This window comes from Leptinotarsa decemlineata, unplaced genomic scaffold (assembly GCF_025532065.1).
Source record: "Leptinotarsa decemlineata unplaced genomic scaffold, Ldec_3_MD MMD2_tig00026342_RagTag_RagTag, whole genome shotgun sequence".
NCBI classification, from domain to species: Eukaryota; Metazoa; Arthropoda; class Insecta; order Coleoptera; family Chrysomelidae; genus Leptinotarsa; species Leptinotarsa decemlineata.
Genome location: NW_027412695.1, coordinates 382523 through 405022, shown reverse-complemented (window position 1 = coordinate 405022; position 22500 = coordinate 382523). Strand labels below are relative to the sequence as shown.

At 42.2% G+C, this 22500-nt stretch overlaps 3 non-coding genes across 3 annotated transcripts in view; all 3 read left to right on the top strand.

Moving 5' to 3' along the window:
- Nucleotides 1–18593: 18593 nt before the first annotated feature.
- On the top strand, nt 18594–20513 carry LOC141486050 (small subunit ribosomal RNA). Its single transcript, XR_012467606.1, has one exon. It is a non-coding gene; the product is annotated as a small subunit ribosomal RNA (ribosomal RNA).
- A 916-nt stretch (nt 20514–21429) lies between these two features.
- LOC141486032 (5.8S ribosomal RNA) lies at nt 21430–21584 on the top strand. The gene has a single exon (XR_012467588.1). It is a non-coding gene; the product is annotated as a 5.8S ribosomal RNA (ribosomal RNA).
- Nucleotides 21585–22184: 600 nt separating this feature from the next.
- LOC141486068 (large subunit ribosomal RNA) overlaps nt 22185–22500 on the top strand; it is a 4028-nt gene continuing 3712 nt past the window's right edge. Inside the window, exon 1 of the ribosomal RNA XR_012467623.1 lies at nt 22185–22500. This exon is cut by the window's right edge and continues 3712 nt beyond it. This is a non-coding gene — a ribosomal RNA (large subunit ribosomal RNA).

Sequence of the window (22500 nt, the reverse complement as noted above, 5' to 3'; positions counted from 1 at the left end):
TAGGCGACGTCGCTTTTTTGATCCTTCGATGTCGGCACTCTAATTCACTTGCGAACAATAAGTTCGCCAAGCAGTCGAGATTGTTCACTTGTCAAAGAACGTTTGTGGTTTAGACTGTCGTGAGACAGGTTTGTTTTCACTGTGATGACTTTTTGTTTGCGATAGTAATCCTTGCTCAGTACGAGAGGCAACACACTTGGACATTTGGTTCAGCACTCGCAAGAGCGTGGCGGTGGTGCGAAGCTACCATCCGTGGAATTATGCCTGAACGCCTCTAAGGCCGAGACTTTCTAATCAATAGGTGGTAAGAACTCTCTTGGAGTTCCGAGAGTCGAAAGGCTCAAAACAGGTGACTTTACTAGGCAATCTAAGTTCGCAACGTTTATCGCACTAGCCCTATTTGCCAGTGAAATAAACGGTCAGCGGCGGGATCTGAACTGAAGACCGAACAGAAGCGTTCTTAGCGGACGATCAGGGTAGTACAAACATTCTCGATGTTGGAATCAGAATTGTCATAGAGACAACGCTACCTGGCAGGGTGTTGTACCTCGGTAGAGCAGTTTCACGCTGCGATCTATTGGACTTCAGCCCTAGCTTGGGGATTTCTTGTCGGTGATACGAACCCATTTTCATTATTATCATCATCTTATCGATTTCGATAATGGTTTATTATTAAAAACGAATTTTTATATTTTTGCGGTTCTTGGGTATTGGTGACACCCCCCACTAAGAAGTTGCATAGCTATCCGAGATCAAGTGCATGAGAGCAATTGCTTTTTCTTTATTTTTTCAAAAACACATACAATATATATAATGGTTACAATTGGTTTATATTTACAATATTTGTATCCCATTAAAACTAATTTACACACCGAGGCATCTCAGCCGTCTCCCAGCTCCGCACTCGGCCTGGATTTTTACAATTTGGAGACTTTCTTACAGTAAGCTCCGGAAATCGCGATTGATCTAACAAGTTTAAAATATCCGGCCCCGACTTCCTACAAATCCACCGGTTTCGAAGATCTGCGGTATCTCGTTATTATCGAAACGAAATCGACCTTTGAGCGACAATACATTTCACCTTGAAGAGGCTTTTTGCGAATAACACTTTTTCGGCTTTTTAATGAATCCTTTCTTCTTTTGCGGAGACTTCTCTCGCCGCCGTTTATCGGGAGGCTGCTCTTTTCTATTAGATTCGTGCGGCTTCACTTTTTCAATCAGAGTTCTATCATCGGTGAATTGATCTCCGTACATTTTATTTTGCAGTATGTCGATCGAACATAGTATTAAAAAATTCATTTCCATTCCATTCTTCCATGAAGACCTCCCATGCAGTGAACAGAAAATTATACGAGGAACCTCCTCAATCCATGTTCTTCAGTTCGGGCGAAACACAGTTCACTTAACGAATTTTTTTCCTACGCAAGAGACATCCGTATCATCGTTTAGATTTTCTGGATCGAATTTCTTAAAAATAAGTACTTTGCACTTCAACTGTCGATAGAAATAGAAAATGAAGAAAAAAAAATCGGACTTTTTCATAACGAAAATCCACATATATAAATTACACGCCAGGGTAGAGTATCGAATACGAATTCTTTTCAAATATAAATTGTGGTTCTGAAAAGAACCGTTTTTTCTTTCATTACTTCGTCGTACTATTCGATTTTATTAAGCACGTTCTCCGCGGATTCGTCTAGCCAATTGAATATCCTTTGGCATAATAGTAACACGCTTAGCGTGTATAGCGCACAAGTTGGTATCTTCGAAAAGGCCTACCAGATATGCTTCGCTAGCCTCTTGTAGAGCCATAACGGCTGAACTTTGGAATCGCAAATCAGTTTTAAATCTTGGGCGATTTCTCTTACTAATCTCTGGAATGGTAGTTTTCGGATTAATAATTCCGTACTTTTTTGGGTAACGACGAATCTCTCGAAGAGCGACAGTACCGGGTCTGTATCTGTGAGGTTTCTTAACTCCTCCAGTAGCGGGTGCGCTTTTTTCGGGCGGCTTTAGTAGCCAACTGCTTTCTAGGGGCTTTACCTCCGGTAGATTTGCGAGCTGTTTGCTTTGTACGAGCCATCGTATACGAATAGTTCCTCAGTCGAACGACAAATACTGATTAGTGAGCCTTCACGATCGGTCGTTAACAGTTTTATTCAGGTATAAGGATAGGGAACTTCTACCATTGGTTGAATCGAAGAAAGTGGGCGTGTCCCCCCAAAACAAGACAAAACCAGCTTTCTGTAGATAACTCGGCGTTCTATGAAAATGAAAATCTTTATTCATTTTCTCGGAATTGTCGACTTTTTCCCCGGCTAGGCAAATGAGTTCGTTCGTCGACGCCAAGCATCCCAGAAGACCAGAGCCGGGACGCACTCTTGGCTCCCGGAGGATCTCTTTCGTGTAGAACTACACGAGAAACTCACCCTTTAATTGCAAAATCTCGACTTTATTATTAAGTCCCTAATTGCAAGCTAATATCTAAACAAAAATCGCGGGGTACGGTGAGACACCACGTTGGCCGCTAGGACCGGTCTCAGAGTTTTTCTAACGATCCCTGTCCTATACGACACACAAAACCCGAAGTGACCTACCTAGTATTCCTATCACCGAGATGTGAACAGTCCCCGGGGACTCAAGGGCTTTTAAGCCGCGAGCGTCAATGCAATGAGAGCTCTCCGTGAAACTCTCGTAGACGGCTCGGGTAGGCGTACCTCCGGCTGTATTCACTGTTGGTGCAGTCATACGGCGACGGAGGCCTTTTCCTTGAAGTCCCACGTTGAATCCCGGTGTCCAGGCAGGTACCACTAAAGTTTCACTAAGGAGAAAGTCAATTATAGTTCAGCACTCACCAGGTCTAGAAGATGGCACTCGAATTCACATTGTTTCGAACTAATAGTTCGGATTCAGTTTAGTTTGTCTTGACAAAGACAGGTTTGTGTGTTTCACTGTGTGTGATGCTTTACGAATTCATTTGGGAAGTAATTTTTGTTTAATTACTTCCCACACACTTGGCTCGGTATAGCCTCTGCAACTACCGTTTTGTACAGTTCTACTTGCAACCAATACCCAAGAAGGTGTATATGAACGCAGATTCTCACTGGGCGAAGACTTCTCTCAAGATTCAATACTCCACTAGTAAAGGACGCTGACTATTTAATTCCGACACTTCGGAATAATCAGGATCAGGTTAGAACTCTTTCTTAACGGAGAAACTCTAAATTCGCAACCGCTTATAATACACTATAACACCGTATGGCTTTCTAAGTCTGAAGGTAAAATCTCAACTAATAAAATACTGAACAGTAGGTTTAAACTGAACACGAAGCGTTCTGAACTGAAGACAGAACAGAAGTGTTCAAATCGCGATTCTGCGATTTCTTAAATACAGAATTGCATAAGCAATTCTCGCGCGTGGTTGGCTAGCGTCAGCCCCGCCTACTTCTCCGCGAGAGCACAACGCTAGAATGAAATTTTCTCGGTTTCTGAACGTCGAGTATATCGGCGTTCAGGCTACCGTCCGCCGTTTGGACTTAGAAATATTTCGAAGATATTCTTGTTTGCATGTTTAATGCATTGAAATATTATCAAATCTCATCGGATTTCGATGAGATTTCAGGGTAATAAATAGGTTTTATTAAAAACGAATTTTTATATTTTTGCGGTTCTTGGGTATTTGTGACACCCCCCTGCCCTAAGAAGTTGCATAGCTATCCGAGATCAAGTGCATGAGAAGCAATTGCTTTTTCTTTATTTTTTCAAAACACATACAATATATATAATGGTTACAATTGGTCCTTAAAACTATATTTACAATATTTGTATCCCCATTAAAACTAATTTACACACCGAGGCATCTCAGCCGTCTCCCAGCTCCGCACTCGGCCTGGATTTTTACAATTTGGAGACTTTCTTACAGTAAGCTCCGGAAATCGCGATTGATCTAACAAGTTTAAAATATCCGGCCCGACTTCGGAGGCAGTTCCAGTCCCGGTTCTTTTTCCGAAGATCTGGACGTATCTCGTTATTATCGAAACGAAAATCGACCTTTGAGCGACAATACATTTCACCTTGAAGAGGCATTCTATTTTGCGAATAACACTTTTTCGGCTTTTTAATGAATCCTTTCTTCTTTTGCGGAGACTTCTCTCGCCGCCGTTTATCGGGAGGCTGTCTCTTCTCTAGATTAGAGAGGCTTCCTCTCTTCAATGAAATTTTTATTTCCGGGAATTTCCCAAACTCAGTGTATTTTCAGCCATGTCGATCGTGACTTATTATTTTTTGCAGGAATGGCATTCCCAGGATAGCTTCTTCCCTGAGACTTTCCACTGCAGTGAACTCCAGTTGGCAAGGCACCTCCTCGATTACTGTCTCTACAGTAATCTGGCCTAAACTAGGAGTCTCACTGCCGAAACATCCCATGTGGATCACTTCAGGGCAAGAAGTGTTTCCCGGTATGTCATCCTTTACGAATTTTGGCTGTAAAAATTATTTGAAGCTCCAGTATCTATCAATGCAAGGACTTCCTTGTCATGGATGAGAACAGGAATTCTAGGCAATTCTGTCCTTTGACACTCGACCTCGCTCAATTTTTCTTTCATATTCTCTACCGGAAGATTCCGGGTTTCCATCTCTTTATTCTTTAGGGAATTTTTCTCCTCTATTAACTCACACCACCGGTCCTTAACCGGTTTAGTATGAACTTCAGGTTCCTTTACAACAAGGATCTGATTAACGACACCCCTTGTCGGAGGTTCGTTTATTTCTGAATTCTTGACACTGGTGTCTACAACTTCCACAACATTGTTTGCCACTCTCCGTGGGGGGATTTGTTACGAATTCTAGATTCGTTAGCATCGTTTCTAGGCGGCACATGCCTAGGCATATCGTTGGCCTGTCGAGAAACATTTCTCGGGCCAGCTTGGAAATGAGAGTTCATTTGTGAATGATGAGAATTCGAGAAATTATTTTCTCTTTGATTTCTGAATTCAACTTTTTGTGCCCTTATATCGGCCTCAATAGCGTTGACAGTATCTAGCAACTGATCCACGCTGTCAAATCGCTCTCTCCTAAGAAAGCAGCGAATTTCTGGCTTAATCAGATTAATTATCGTGGGAAAAATAGATTTTTCGTCTATATCCCCGAATAATCTTTTCGCCAACGCTATCTTCCTTAAAATAAATAAGTCCGTTTGCAACGACTCATCTTGGATCTCCCCATAAAATTTGGACGTAAGTTTGGCAATCACTTGTGGACTATTATACGTACATAAGATACGATTAGTAAGGAATTCCCAGTCTACCTTACAGTGTCTATACACGGCAGCCCATTCCGCGGCTTTTCCCGCTAATCGCTCCTTTAGTATCGTTACCCATTCCTCTCTAGGAATGTGATACTTACGTAGTTTGTCCACGAGACTATCGATGAACTCTTGTGGATTCTCATTATCGATTCCATTAAAAGTTGGCAAACTATCCTTATCCAACGTAGGAATTATCGGTCTGGCATTCTGTCCCTGTTTGATCGCAGTTAACAGAATTTCTGCCAGCCGATTTATTGGGTCAGTATTGACCGTTTGTTGCGTTTGTTGGGGAATACTTTCTGTATCCCGTGTTTCTGGGCGCCATCGCATTTCGTTATTAAAGCCATAATGCGAAAAAGGCTTGTTATTATTGTCAAACGTGACACTTCTTTGTTCTCTAACCTCGCTTACTGTCACGAACGGATTTGTATTTCCACTCACATACTCGTCCGAATTCAGAAACGGATTTGTCGAGTTATTTCCTTGTTCAGTGACTAGCGACGAGAAAGGATTTGTCGTAGAAAACATCATATTTTCACTATTAGCGTTATTATACGCAAAATTGGCCCCACGGTGGCCAGCGCCATGTAGATAACTCGGCGTTCTATGAAAATGAAAATCTTTATTCATTTTCTCGGAATTGTCGACTTTTACCCCGGCTAGGCAAATGAGTTCGTTCGTCGACGCCAAGCATCCAGAAGACCAGAGCCGGGACGCACTCTTGGCTCCCGGAGGATCTCTTTCGTGTAGAGACTACACGAGAAACTCACCCTTTAATTGCAAAATCTCGACTTTATTATTAAGTCCCTAATTGCAAGCTAATATCTAAACAAAATCGCGGGGGTACGGTGAGACACCACGTTGGCCGCTAGGACCGGTCTCAGAGTTTTCCCTAACGATCCCTGTCCTATACGACACACAAAACCCGAAGTGACCTACCTAGTATTTCCTATCACCGGAGATGTGAACAGTCCCCGGGGACTCAAGGGCTTTTAAGCCGCCGAGCGTCAATGCAATGAGAGCTTCCTCGTGGAAACTCTCGTAGACGGCTCGGGTAGGCGTACCTCTCCGGCTGTATTCACTGTTGGTGCAGTCAATACGGCGACGGAGGCCTTTTCCTTGGAAGTCCCACGTTGAATCCCGGTGTCCAGGCAGGTACCACTAAAGTTTCACTAAGGAGAAAGTCAATTATAGTTCAGCACTCACCAGGTCTAGAAGATGGCACTCGAATTCACTTGTTTCGAACTAATAAGTTCGGATTCAGTTTAGTTTGTCTTGACAAAGACAGGTTTGTGTGTTTCACTGTGTGTGATGCTTTACGAATTCATTTGGGAAGTAATTTTTGTTTAATTACTTCCCACACACTTGGCTCGGTATAGCTCTGCAACTACCGTTTTGTACAGTTCTACTTGCAAACCAATACCCAAGAAGGTGTATATGAACGCAGATTCTCACTGGCGAAGACTTCTCTCAAGATTCAATACTCCACTGAGTAAAGGACGCTGACTATTTAATTCCGACACTTCGGAATAATCAGGATCAGGTTAAGAACTCTTTCTTAACGGAGAAACTCTAAATTCGCAACCGCTTATAATACACTATAACACCGTATGGCTTTCTAAGTCTGAAGGTAAAATCTCAACTAATAAAATACTGAACAGTAGGTTTAAACTGAACAGCGAAGCGTTCTGAACTGAAGACAGAACAGAAGTGTTCAAATCGCGATTCTGCGATTTCTTAAATACAGAATTGCATAAGCAATTCTCGCGCGTGGTTGGCTAGCGTCAGCCCCGCCTACTTCTCCGCGAGAGCACAACGCTAGAATGAAATTTTCTCGGTTTCTGAACGTCGAGTATATCGGCGTTCAGGCTACCGTCCGCCGTTTGGACTTAGAAATATTTCGAAGATATTCTTGTTTGCATGTTTAATGCATTGAAATATTATCAAATCTCATCGGATTTCGATGAGATTTCAGGGTAATAAATAGGTTTTTATTAAAAACGAATTTTTATATTTTTGCGGTTCTTGGTATTGGTGACATTTCCAGCGCCGACGGCCTTCAGTTGTTCTCGAGCATTCGAAGTAGTAATAACGTATTTCGCTCGTACTTTTTTCTCTATAATCTTCCGTTTGTATTACACAAAATGACTGGTAGAGGAAAAGGAGAAAGGGATTAGGAAAAGGCGGAGCAAAAAGACATCGCAAAGTGTTGCGAGATAATATTCAAGGAATTACGAAGCCTGCCATCAGAAGATTAGCTCGTCGTGGAGGTGTAAAAACGTATATCCGGATTGATATACGAAGAAACTCGTGGAGTACTCAAAGTATTTCTCGAAAATGTTATCAGAGATGCGGTAACATATACAGAACACGCAAAAGAAAAACCGTCACGGCCATGGACGTAGTATACGCTCTCAAACGTCAAGGGCGTACTTAATATGGTTTCGGCGGTTAGATTCATATTCCGACGAGAAATTTAAAAAAAAAAAACGGTTCTTTTCAGAACCACAATTTGTTTTCAAAACGAATTCGATTATATACTTTACTTTGGTGTGAGTAATAATTAACGAATTACCAAATTAAATTCGAACGATATACCCATCTAATTTTAAGCATTATCTGTCATTCTTTTGATTACCTGAATAATTGCTTCATTTTATCCTGTATACTTAACGAAATTATTAATTTCAACCTTACTACATCTGTATACGAAGAAGAAAAGAGAAAACGATCTGTACAATTAGATTATATACCACTCGGTTTCTAAATCTATAGGACAGGGAAGCTACTGTATCTAGCTAGCTAGCTAGCTAGGTAGCTCCCAAACTATTCAATTATTCACCAATAGAAATTACATATGAAACTTTTCTGAAACGCCGCTTTAAAACGCGATACCATTTTACGTAAAGAAAAAATTGAAAAATGAATATTCATAAACTGATCGAAGGTTAATGAACCACTGTCCAAATATTATTGTTTTATGCTTATTAATATTCATCTATCCCATTTCACAAATTACTATGAATAATATAACAACCTATTTTTATATACTCGTCATTCATTTCTGCAGATATTGAAATGTATGTATGCATTCATCTATGCTATATAATTTAATTAGGTATAATTTTTTTCATTTATTCATTCCATTTACTCATGATTGTCTATATTGTAATTCCACGAACAAGAATGTATAATATTTCTATGGATATTGTTATGTTTATTCATTTGTATACCTAAATCTGATATTACTGCATACATTTTATTTTCATCACGAATAAACGTACAGACATTCTGATATTTGATTTCAGCAAATAGAAATCACTTGTTTCGGCACGAAAATAAGAAGTTGAACAATAATAATATTATTAATCATGTATACATGTATACGTAAATATGCGCAAGCAAGAAAGAAACAATCGCATATCGTGCTGCGTCAACAATTGTATCGAAAAGCGATGACAAGAAAATAAAAAAAAAATATATGCAATTGTCGAATTCATTAGAGAAAATCGTTGTGGCCCTGATAAGGGCCGATATTTTATTTGTCGCTTTCCTCTCTCAGGAAATGTGTACTTATGCCTTCTTTTCGGTTTTTTTCGGTAACAAAACCGCCTGAATATTGGGCAAAACACCACCTTGAGCAATGGTTACTCCTGATAACAATTTATTGAGTTCTTCGTCGTTTCGAATGGCCAGCTGTAAATGTCTAGGAATGATACGGGTTTTTTTGTTATCGCGAGCCGCATTACCGGCCAATTCCAAGACTTCAGCTGCCAAATATTCCATTACTGCGGCTAAGTAAACCGGGGCGCCGGCACCAACTCGTTCGGCATAATTTCCCTTACGAAGGAGTCGATGAATACGTCCTACTGGGAATTGGAGTCCAGCCCGACTGGAACGGGACTTTGCCTTTCCCTTAACTTTACCTCCTTTTCCACGTCCAGACATGTCGAATCGTAGATTAGTATTATATATCGGATAAATTTAAAGAATTCACTGAGATTATTCGATGTTGCTCTAACAGTAGCTTTCTATACAATGATTTCTATATAGAATCGACCTGTATTAATACCGTCCTACCGACCAATGGGCGTTCTCGAACGCTCAACTTTCCGGTGGGCGGAGCCTACTAGAGTTCCAGTTACTATCTGAAATAGTGACGACAGAGTGGCGTCTTTTACGCTCCCACCGCCGACAAGGCGTTAGCCTTTGCAGACACGATGGAACGTCAGTTTCAACTTAACGTTGACGACGACGACGACATCGACCGGCGATATGCTGCTGAAGACCGGGTTCACCGACTTCTCAGGGAGGATGACGACGACGACATCCGTCCAGCTTCTATGGAGAGCTGAAGGGTCTTATCACGGCTGCGAAAGCAAAGAAGGCCTTCCGGGAGCCGATTCAATAACTAACACAAGTTGCTGAAGAGACTCCCGGAAAACAGCGTTGAATTCTTGCTGAGTCTCATCAACATTTCGTTGGCCCTCAGACACTTCCCTAGAAGGTGGAAGCATGCGATCGTCGTCATGCTCCCGAAACAGGGTCAGAACCAGCTGTTCCCGCAGAACTCCGCCCGATCAGTCTACTCTCGTCGGCGGCTAAGTTGGCTGAAAGAGTCGTACTGCAAAGACTCAACGAAGAAGTTGAGGACCGAAATGTTCTGCCTAATGAACAATTCGGCTTCAGGAGAGATCACTCCACTGAACTACAGGCTCTAAGGTTGGTCGAGAACACCATCAGCGAGCTGAATAACAACAAAAAAGTACATATAGTACTTTTAGATATTTCAAAGGCCTTCGACCGAGTATGGCACGAAGGCCTTATACATAAGCTAAACGCGCTCGACCTACCTCGGGGCCTGGTCCGGTGGATCGGATCTTTCCTGAGAGGCAGAACCTTTCAGGTTAGAGTAGAGGGCTCTCTGTCCGACAACAGAGAGATCCTCGCTGGAGTGCCACAGGGGGCCGTGCTCTCTCCGACGTTGTACTCACTCTATACAAGCGACCTGCCCAGGTCCGATAGAGTGAAGATATCCCTGTACGCCGATGACACGGCTCTACTCTCGTCTTCCATGGGGCGTGAGCTCGGCGTCGTCTACATGCAACGTGCATTGGACGACCTCGAGCGCTGGTACCTCGAATGGAAGATCCGAGTAAACCCCGGAAAAGACTCAGGCGATAACCATGGGAGATTACTATCTTCTCCGGCCAGAAAAGTGAGAGTCTCTGGAAGGGAGATTGACTGGCAAGCGCGGGTAAAGTACCTCGGCCTTTTAATAGACCGTAGGCTCACTTGGACCCGCACATCATGTACGTTAAGTCCAAGATCGAGGGTCGGATCGCCGGTCTGTACCCTCTGATCAACAGAAAATCCAAGATGAGTCTTAAAAACAAAATTATGATCTACAACTCGATGTTCAAGCCTGTCATCATGTACGCTTCAGGCGTCTGGGGACAAGCGGCTCCGTCCAACATTTCCATTTTGGAAAGGTTACAAAATAAGCTATTAGGATGATTGTGAATGCTCCTTGGTTCGTGCGGAATGAAGCCATCCGCAGAGATTTGCAGCTGCCTTCCATTCGGCAGTCCATTCAGTCGAGGAATGAGAGAGTTTTCGAAAAAACGGAAACTCACGAAAACCCGTTAGTTAGGGAAGCCACAGATTATGCTGTAGACGACCCCTCCCGATATAGAAGGGCCCCGACACTCTGTCGAATGAGGCCCTCATGTCCCCCGTTAAAGGATGAATAACTTTTTCATCCATCCCACCCCAGCCAGGTAGGGTATCCCGTGAAGGGCGGCACTGATGTCTAAGGACTTCATGCCGTCATCCATCAGTCATGTACCCATTGGCCCATCTCAAGGCCAATGATCAGCCGAAAGGGTAGGGGAGCTGGTCTCCAGTTCCTAACTGAACTGAAGTGACGACAGAGTGGCGTCTTTTACATTGAGTCGAAAGCAAACCTGCACGATAGTACTTGTTTGTTTGATATTGACGAAATTAAATTTTCAGAATGCCACCCAAAGCTAGTGGAAAGGCTGCGAAGAAGGCCGGAAAGGCCCAAAAGAATATATCGAAGACCGATAAGAAAAAGAAGAGGAGGAGGAAGGAAAGTTACGCAATTTATATCTACAAAGTATTGAAACAAGTCCATCCCGATACCGGAATATCCAGTAAAGCGATGAGCATCATGAACAGTTTCGTAAATGATATATTTGAGCGTATCGCAGCGGAAGCCTCCCGTCTTGCTCATTATAACAAGCGATCGACTATTACGAGCAGAGAAATTCAGACTGCAGTACGTCTGTTACTTCTGGTGAATTGGCGAAGCACGCCGTCAGCGAAGGCACCAAAGCAGTTACGAAATATACCAGTTCGAAATAATTTACTTATTCCGGTCTACGATATACATTCTTAAAAAAAAACGGTTCTTTTCAGAACCACAAAATATTTATGAAAGAATTCTTACAATATCGTTTCGACGCTGAATGATAATTTATTTTTGCTAGGGCGCTAGGTCTCACTCGGTTGGGTTGCCTTGTTATCAGTACATTGTTACCTCCTTTCGTGAAACGCGCGATGATAATAAATAATTTTGCCACCTATATTTAGATGGTGCTTACCTACCTATCAACCTAAAAAGTTAACGTTCGTTACTGTTATACTAGTCATGTACTCTATTACTTATGTTATTTTTTAACGTGTTTTTTTTTTTTACGTGCTAATATGTTGTCTAAAAACGTTTATGATTAGCATTTCTGATTTCGACTATAACATTGACGATTTATATATTTCGGGTGGGGGTGGGTGTGTATTACTCCGTTATAGATAGAGCTCACAGTATCGTCGTTCGTTCGTTCGTTCGTTCGTGTTGTAGTATCGACCTTTTTATTGAAAGTATATTACGATGATTATATCTTATCGAATATAACATTAATAACGTTCGTTATTATTCGAATGCCGTTTTCATCGAACACTTTTATAGGGATAATTTTTGAAAATGTTGATGCTATTAGAAGCGTCGGTTCTTGGTTATAGTCGTGTATGAAGGTAGACACGAGGTCTCTTCGATGCCCCTATTCACTCGTGTATTTATCGAGTATTATCGGCTAATGTATCATGTTTCTATAGACAGTCGCGCCTATGATATTTATTCGAAGGTTCCTTCCAGATCATCGATTACGAGTATTTTCGGAAAGGAATTGTCTGGAGTTACGTCAAAATCATCAATACTTCATATTTCATTGTAATTTACTGTGAGTTGTCGAGGTTTAATATTAGCTTTTTCTTATCAGAAAATATTTTCGGAATACGTAGAATCTATCCACGTTATTGTGCTAGTCGAAGTCTAAATAGGAAACCGGCATTGATTTCGTAAAGAAGTTGATGCGAACATTTCGACAGCAGAATGGAAGCCGTCAATATCGTGTCTAACGAGAATGTCGAGCGTTCAGTCTCCCGTCCGCCTGTGCTTCGACCCAGAATATTTAAACAAACGGAACACCAGAGGACTACATCATTCTCTCTAGACGCCTAACGAGTGTAGCATCTATCTTCCGAGAATATATTGTCAGTTGTTTTTTTACTATGGCAGACATAGAAAATCAGAATTCTTCGGCTTCGGCTAATTCATCTTCGTCGCCGCAGGCACAGTCTACTGCGAAGAAAGAAAAGAAAGTTAAAAATCCAAGAAGTAAACCTTCTCACCCACCTACGTCGGAAATGGTTAATAACGCTATTAAAGGATTGAAGGAACGGGGTGGTTCCTCTTTACAAGCCATAAAAAAATATATTGCGGCGAATTATAAGGCTGACGCAGAAAAAGTGGCACCTTTCATCAAGAAATATCTTAAATCTGCGGTTGCTTCCGGATCATTAGTACAAACTAAAGGAAAAGGTGCATCGGGGTCGTTCAAATTGGCATCGGCATCTTCTGGTTCGGCAAAACCGTCGGCTACCGAAAAGAAAACGTCCGGTACGGCCGGTGCGAAGGCCAAAAAAACTCCCGTTAAACGCGTAGCTGGTGAAAAAGCTAAAACCGGCAAGAAGGCTGCTGCATCACCGAAAGGTAAGAAAGCCTCTCCGGAAAAGAAAGCGGCTGCCGCAGCCAAGCCTAAAAAGGTAACTGCCGAGGATAAAAAGACCGTCGCTTCTAAGGTTTCGTCCGCGACTTCTGCTAGTAAAACCAAGTCTCCTTCGAAAGCAAAGAAAACTAACAAAGGACCAACAAAAAAGCCGAAAGCACCCAAACCGAAAACCGCGAAAGCGACCCCTGCATCGGCATCTTCTCCGAAAGCCAAAAAAGCTGCCTCTCCAAAAAAGAAGAAGTAAATTCTTCTATCAGTTGACTTCTCTCTCCGGCGACGAAGTCTAAGAAAACAAATGGCCCTTTTCAGGGCCACAATTTTTTTTACAAGAATTCGTATATAATTCAACTGTCCAACAAATATATAAATAAATAGTCAGAACTACCTACCTAGCCTATCCCTATAAACAGAAAAAAAATAGATAAATAATATTTCTTCCGCCGCCGCCGCCGACTATCGAATTGATATGAATCGAATAATTTCGTAAAAGAGTAAAAATTAAAAAATATTGCTCTGTCTTTCTATTTCATTGAAATATGTCTTGTGAACAGTTGACTTATTTTCTGATATTGGGATCGTTTCAGGAAAATGAGTCAAAATCATTTCGAGATTTCCAAACTAAGGGTGTTCCATTTGAGAAATCACTGATTTTTATATCTTCAGAATTACTCATCGACTCCAAATACCTCGTTCATCATTTTGGAAATGTTACTCCTCCTACAAGACGACGGAATGTAATATTTTGATGAATCAATAATAGCTTATGTATTCTATGAGACTTGTTTTCAATTTTATAGGGAAATGGCTCGAGAACCGAATAATACCTACTTTTTCTGTATAAACGATCGAATATCTCGAGAACGATTCATTTTTGGTATAGGGTATATTACAAAAAGTCACTCGAGATTTATGCCAGGTATTCAAAAATATGAATCAGAGGAAATTTACGAAAAGATGGTGATGTTATGAGCGATCTTTCATTCAGTGATCGCTTGTTTTTCGTTATTTATCTCAGCCGTTTCTAAAAATGATCTTTTCGAAAGATTCGTTTCGGAAAGTAAAAAATTTCAGTATTATAATCCATATTTGGATCATACTGAACATGTTCTGCAAACACCCGTGATTTAATATTTACGTGATGCGAGTTATTGAAAATATCATACATTCATTCATTCATTCATTCATATCTATCGATAAACGAATTCTTTCATCAATTGCATTTTGTGGTTCTGAAAAGAACCTTTTTTTTGTATATATTTTCAATATATATTGGGATATATATATATGAAATTAAGCTCGTTCTCCGCGTATTCTCCTTGCTAACTGAATGTCTTTGGGCATAATGGTAACGCGCTTGGCGTGAATGGCGCACAAATTCGTATCTTCGAAGAGTCCTACCAAATACGCCTCGCTAGCTTCTTGCAAAGCCATGACGGCTGAACTTTGGAATCGTAAATCGGTTTTGAAATCTTGAGCGATTTCTCGAACTAAACGTTGAAAGGGTAATTTCCTAATCAACAATTCAGTACTCTTCTGATAACGTCGAATTTCTCGGAGAGCAACAGTACCGGGTCTGTAACGATGAGGTTTTTTAACACCTCCCGTAGCCGGTGCACTTTTGCGAGCTGCTTTAGTAGCTAATTGTTTTCTCGGAGCTTTACCTCCAGTCGATTTACGAGCGGTCTGCTTGGTACGAGCCATTTTCAAAACCTATTGCGAATTGTAACGAACGAAATGTATACCGAACGATAGACGGACAACATATGAACTGAGTCGGCTTATACACGCCAACTATTATATACCATCTAGACGAGACGCCATTGGTCCGATTTCCAGTTGTGGGCGGAGTCATGAAATTTAACAAAACCCGACCGAGTTCGGTGTAGAACTTTAGTCGAAGTCTGTCGTTAGTATCACTAACAGTATTTCATTCGTATCGTGCAGTATATAATTTATTCTTAACATTCGAAATGACTGGTCGTGGCAAGGGAGGTAAAGGTTTAGGAAAAGGAGGAGCGAAACGTCATCGTAAAGTATTGCGTGATAATATCCAAGGAATAACGAAACCTGCCATTAGAAGATTAGCCCGTCGAGGTGGTGTTAAACGTATTTCGGGTTTGATATACGAAGAAACTCGTGGAGTACTCAAAGTATTTCTCGAAAATGTTATCAGAGATGCCGTAACATATACCGAACATGCGAAACGCAAAACCGTCACAGCCATGGATGTTGTATACGCCCTGAAAAGGCAAGGTCGAACCTTGTACGGATTTGGCGGTTGAATTTAATGCCTCCCCCTGTATTGTCCTTACCGTTTCCATAAAAAAAAGGTTCTTTTCAGAACCACAAAAGCTTATGAAATGAATTCGTGTGTATTTTTTATATTTTTGAAGTAAGTCTCAGGTCAAGAAAGTAATACAAATCATGAAATTATGAAACAACAAAATTTAATTGACGCTCCGGAGGGGCGACTTCATTGATGATTCCAGTGGCGCATTTGCTTTTTCAGCTGCAGGAAAACCCGGAAAAACCTGCAGCAGCAGCAAGCACCACATCATGTGAACATCTTGATCTACTAATGTCTTCTCTTTTATAAAACAAAATGTAGGGTATCTCCAGAGACTACAGTAAATTTAGAACATCGCCAGAACACTTAGTGACACGACTATCGTCAAACTTAATCGACCTCTGCCCTCCGGTAGCAAGCAGAATATCGGAAGCGTGAAATAAAAATTTGAATTGGAAATTTTGGCGAAATAACCCGAACGGAAAGTGTAGTGAAAATATAAAAGATAACGGAAAGTGTAGTGAAAATATAAAAGATAACGGAAAGTGTAGTGAACGTTTACCTCTGCCTTCCGCGAACAAGCAGAATATCGGAAGCGTGAAATAAAAATTTGAAATGGAAATTTTGGCGAAATAACCCGAACGGAAAGTGTAGTGAAAATATAAAAGAAAACGGAAAGTGTAGTGAAAATTTAAAAGTAGCGGAAAGTGTAGTGAAAACATAAATATAACGGAAAGTGTAATGAAAGTTTACCTCTGCCTTCTGGGAGCGAGCAGAATTTCGGAAGCGTGAAGAAAATATTGCAGATGGAAACTTTGGCGAAATAATCGTGAACGGAAAGTGTGGTGAAAATATAAAAGATAACGGAAAGTGTAGTGAAAATATAAAAGATAACGGAAAGTGTAGTGAAAACATAAATATAACGGAAAGTGTAATGAAAGTTTACCTCTGCCTTCTGGGAGCGAGCAGAATTTCGGAAGCGTGAAGAAAATATTTCAGATGGAAACTTTGGCGAAAATAATCGTGAACGGAAAGTGTGGTGAAAATATAAAAGTATCGGAAAGTGTAGTGAAACATAAATATAACGGAAAGTGTAATGAAAGTTTACCTCTGCCTTCTGGGAGCAGCAGAATTTCGGAAGCGTGAAGAAAATATTTCAGATGGAAATTTTGGCGAAAATAATCATGAACGGAAAGTGTGGTGAAAATATAAAAGATAACGGAAAGTGTAGTGAAAACATAAATATAACGGAAAGTGTAATGAAAGTTTACCTCTGCCTTCTGGGAGCAGCAGAATTTCGGAAGCGTGAAGAAAACATTTCAGATGGAAATTTTGGCGAAAATAATCATGAACGGAAAGTGTGGTGAAAATATAAAAGTATCGGAAAGTGTAGTGAAAACATAAATATAACGGAAAGTGTAATGAAAGTTTACCTCTGCCTTCTGGGAGCGAGCAGAATTTCGGAAGCGTGAAGAAAATATTGCAGATGGAAATTTTGGCGAAAATAATCGTGAACGGAAAGTGTGGTGAAAATATAAAAGTATCGGAAAGTGTAGTGAAAACATAAATATAACGGAAAGTGTAATGAAAGTTTACCTCTGCCTTCTGGGTGCGAGCAGAATTTCGGAAGCGTGAAGAAAAAATTTCAGACGGAAATTTTGGCGAAAATAATCATGAACGGAAAGTGTGGTGAAAATAACGGAAAGTGTGGTGAAAATATCGGAAAGTATAGTGAAATTTTCGCCAAAATTTCTCTTTGAAAATTTTTTATCACGCTTCCGAAATTCTGTTTGCTCCCATTAATTCAAGTATCGTCTCACCGTCTCAACTCATATGTTGTAATGGCGAGAAAGCGGTATAGGCCTTACACAAATTTTCACTACACTTTCCGATAAACATTGTAATCGAGACGTCCTGTTGTCAGAACGTTATCCTATAATATTTTAATATATCGATCGATATGCGTATTCATGTCTGATACAATATCATATCGACGGATATAAATTATATTGACTAGGACTATACGAAAAGTGGAAAAAACCGAAAGTCGCGTAGGGTCCCGTCAGCGTTAACGGAAAACGGGCGATGTGCTCGAAACGCCGCTATAGGGGGATAGGTACGTTTCGAAACGGATCGAAAACGCTTCCTCTATAGTATCGGCAGACGCTTGCTCGAGCGCTGTCGGTACCGTGGTCACCGATAACCAAATCACACGATATTCGTTTTTCTGCTGAATAATAACATTAATTCGATATCGTGTCGAGTGCGGGCTTCGCCCACGGTGGTGTGGATAGTTCGTAGTAGTATATCTTCTGCTTCTACCCAACCGAAACCGTCAGACACTGCGAGATCGCGGATTTAGCGAGCGTTTCTACGTAAGCGGTCCCTATGCGATCAACCAAAAAATAACAAAAATTTTGTTATTACACAAAATATGCGACAGCTCTCCTCTGTCCGAGCGAGAATAAATATAATTTCGGAACGAATCTTTCGAGAACACCGAGTCGCTTTCAATCTAGCGAAGGGTCGAGAGAATGTTCGAAGTTTTGTGCCGGTCGACGTATATATCGTCTATTATATATTGTATTTCGAAAAATTACCATACGTACGTGTACGCCGGTGGTTTGTGTAACATTATCATCAGGTCGAGTACGACGAGCGTGTGTTGTAATATTTCTTCTTGAGCAATGTTATAGTTCGATTTGTTGTCGGTCCGGTTTTATTTGAATGAAATAATGCAGAGACACATAGAGATATATAACAACTTTTTCGTTGAGCGTGGCGTTTCGAAAATTTATATTTCGTATAACGCACACACAACACGCACGAAAAGAGAATATAGATCTGTTTCCGTATTTATTATTATTTTAATATTATGGAGACTGAACTAGTTCTACGATAGAACGTCAGCTCCCTGGTTGATCCTGCCAGTAGTCATATGCTTGTCTCAAAGATTAAGCCATGCATGTCTCAGTACAAGCCAAATTAAGGTGAAACCGCGAAAGGCTCATTAAATCAGTTATGGTTCCTTAGATCGTACCCACATTTACTTGGATAACTGTGGTAATTCTAGAGCTAATACATGCAAACAGAGTTCCGACCGGAGACGGAAGGAGCGCTTTTATTAGATCAAAACCAATCGGTGGCGGGTTCGCTCGTCATCGTACACCTTGGTGACTCTGAATAACTTTATGCTGATCGCACGGTCTCGCACCGGCGACGCATCTTTCAAATGTCTGCCTTATCAACTGTCGATGGTAGGTTCTGCGCCTACCATGGTTGTAACGGGTAACGGGGAATCAGGGTTCGATTCCGGAGAGGGAGCCTGAGAAACGGCTACCACATCCAAGGAAGGCAGCAGGCGCGCAAATTACCCACTCCCGGCACGGGGAGGTAGTGACGAAAAATAACGATACGGGACTCATCCGAGGCCCCGTAATCGGAATGAGTACACTCTAAACCCTTTAACGAGGATCAATTGGAGGGCAAGTCTGGTGCCAGCAGCCGCGGTAATTCCAGCTCCAATAGCGTATATTAAAGTTGTTGCGGTTAAAAAGCTCGTAGTCGAATCTGTGTCCCGCGCCTTCGGTTCATCGTCCGCGGTGTTAACTGGTGTGCCGCGGGACGTCCTGCCGGTGGGCTTAGCTCGCAAGGGCGGCCCAACTCAATCCCGCCGCGGTGCTCTTCATTGAGTGTCGAGGTGGGCCGGCACGTTTACTTTGAACAAATTAGAGTGCTTAAAGCAGGCTAAAACTTCGCCTGAATACTGTGTGCATGGAATAATGGAATAGGACCTCGGTTCTATTTTGTTGGTTTTCGGAACCCCGAGGTAATGATTAATAGGAACGGATGGGGGCATTCGTATTGCGACGTTAGAGGTGAAATTCTTGGATCGTCGCAAGACGGACAGAAGCGAAAGCATTTGCCAAAAACGCTTTCATTGATCAAGAACGAAAGTTAGAGGTTCGAAGGCGATCAGATACCGCCCTAGTTCTAACCATAAACGATGCCAGCTAGCGATCCGCCGACGTTCCTCCGATGACTCGGCGGGCAGCTTCCGGGAAACCAAAGCTTTTGGGTTCCGGGGGAAGTATGGTTGCAAAGCTGAAACTTAAAGGAATTGACGGAAGGGCACCACCAGGAGTGGAGCCTGCGGCTTAATTTGACTCAACACGGGAAACCTCACCAGGCCCGGACACCGGAAGGATTGACAGATTGAGAGCTCTTTCTTGATTCGGTGGGTGGTGGTGCATGGCCGTTCTTAGTTGGTGGAGCGATTTGTCTGGTTAATTCCGATAACGAACGAGACTCTGGCCTACTAACTAGGCGTTTTCCGACATCCTAAAGGCCCGCCGATGGGGCTTCGGCCTTTATCGTGCGCGGTTTTTACTGTCGGCGTATAAACAATTCTTCTTAGAGGGACAGGCGGCGTCTAGCCGCACGAGATTGAGCAATAACAGGTCTGTGATGCCCTTAGATGTTCTGGGCCGCACGCGCGCTACACTGAAGGAATCAGCGTGTCCTCCCTGGCCGAGCGGCCCGGGTAACCCGTTGAACCTCCTTCGTGCTAGGGATTGGGGCTTGCAATTGTTCCCCATGAACGAGGAATTCCCAGTAAGCGCGAGTCATAAGCTCGCGTTGATTACGTCCCTGCCCTTTGTACACACCGCCCGTCGCTACTACCGATTGAATGATTTAGTGAGGTCTTCGGACTGAGCGCGATGGCGTTTCGGCGTCTTCGATGTTTCGGAAAGATGACCAAACTTGATCATTTAGAGGAAGTAAAAGTCGTAACAAGGTTTCCGTAGGTGAACCTGCGGAAGGATCATTACAGTGATATTGTCTATATACGACATGTCTGATCAAATATATATATCGCGAAGCGAGAAAAGAGTTAAATCTCTCCTTTTTCCTTCTACGATATTCGAACTAATTTGTCGCTTTATGTTTTCGTTTCGATAGAAAAGAAAATGAGCGACGGTGGACTACGTTTTCGAATGACGGTGAAATTGACGACGACGACGACGACGTTGTTGTCTGTCGTCATCATCCTTTCGATTAGTAGTAGTCCTCTTCTCGAACTATACAAATTCGTCTTAGAGGTTTTTCAATTAGGCGTGTAATTTTCTTTACCGAGAATTATAATATATGACGTTGTGCGTATTGTTGTGTTGCCGCGTCGTTGTCGTCGATTATGGCGCTAATGTTGTTCGTCGATCGTGTTGTGAAGCGTACGCTCTTTTGTCGAACGCGAACGCGATATACGACGATACATTTCGCCGTCGATGACGATGATGCCGACGACGCCGCCTTCGCCGGGTACCTAGGAGTGTGTGACTGTTAAAAAACCGCTCCGTAGGAAATTATGTTTAATCGCGGTCGAAACGTGAAAGTTTCGTTTCGTACGAATTTTTACGTTACCGGATTACACAACGAGATTTCCGATGGTTGTGAAAGATATTCGCCCGGCCGTGTCAGTTAGAACGCATGGTAAATGAAATACTACGCGCGTCCTCTACACGACGAATATAAAAATTGAGTCGTGCGCGATTTCGGTACACGATGCCTCGTCTGAATATGTGGTGCCGTACGAATACGAAATCGTCGAGCGCTTCTCTTTTTTTATTTTTTTTAACAAGTATATATATATTTATGTACGTTGTTGCATTGGTATAATCTCAACGCTTGCCGAATCGAGACGTCGAACTCTTGAAATTATTTTTTTTGAGTACGTCTAAATAAAAGATTACCCTGAACGGTGAATCACTTGGCTCGTGGGTCGATGAAGAACGCAGCTAATTGCGCGTCAACTTGTGAACTGCAGGACACATGAACATCGACATTTCGAACGCACATTGCGGTCCTCGGATACTGTTCCTGGACCACTCCTGGCTGAGGGTCGTATCAATTTCAAAGACTGCTCGGTTTTTCAAAATTGATATTTTGTAAAAACGTCGGAGCGTGTTGGATGATTGACGTGTTGTTGTTGTTGTTGTTTGTCGTCTATCGAGTCGTCTCGTTATTATAATCGTTATCTAAGTATTTTATCGCCTTCGCGGCGATGACACTTGGTAACAAAAATAAATACACGTTGACGACGACGACGACGCCGACGACGACAAAGACGCGGCATCTTAAAGTGCGAAAGCGACGAATCGTTTTTTCTCATCGCAAGATGAGAGAAACGTTACGTAGTTTGTACACAACGAAATCGTATCGAGTCTCCGTTGTTGGGAAAGCGGCTGCCACGGCAATATACAGGTTCACGCTTGTAGTGTGTGTGTGTATGCTCTCGTTACGCACGATCGTCGTGTCCGAGAATCTTTGATGAATCGAAGACGACGTCTGATCGTGTCGAGCAGCGTACGTACACACGCACACACATTATTACAGGACGTCGAGAACTTTTTTGTCCGTTTCGGTAGTTCTCTCTCGAAATAACGACGGACGAGACTACGTACGTCGACTCGTTGCTGTTGAATAAACTGAAAAATTATTTTATCGACCTCAGAGCAGGTGAGACTACCCGCTGAATTTAAGCATATTACTAAGCGGAGGAAAAGAAACTAACTAGGATTCCCTCAGTAGCTGCGAGCGAACAGGGATAAGCCCAGCACCGAATCCCGCGGGTTAACCGCCGGGAAATGTGGTGTTAGGGAGGATCCGTTTATCCCGGAGTCGTACGGCGCGTCCAAGTCCTTCTTGAACGGGGCCACAGCCCATAGAGGGTGCCAGGCCCGTAGCGACCGCCGTCAATTTCGGGAGGATCTCTCCTCAGAGTCGGGTTGCTTGAGAGTGCAGCCCTAAGTGGGTGGTAA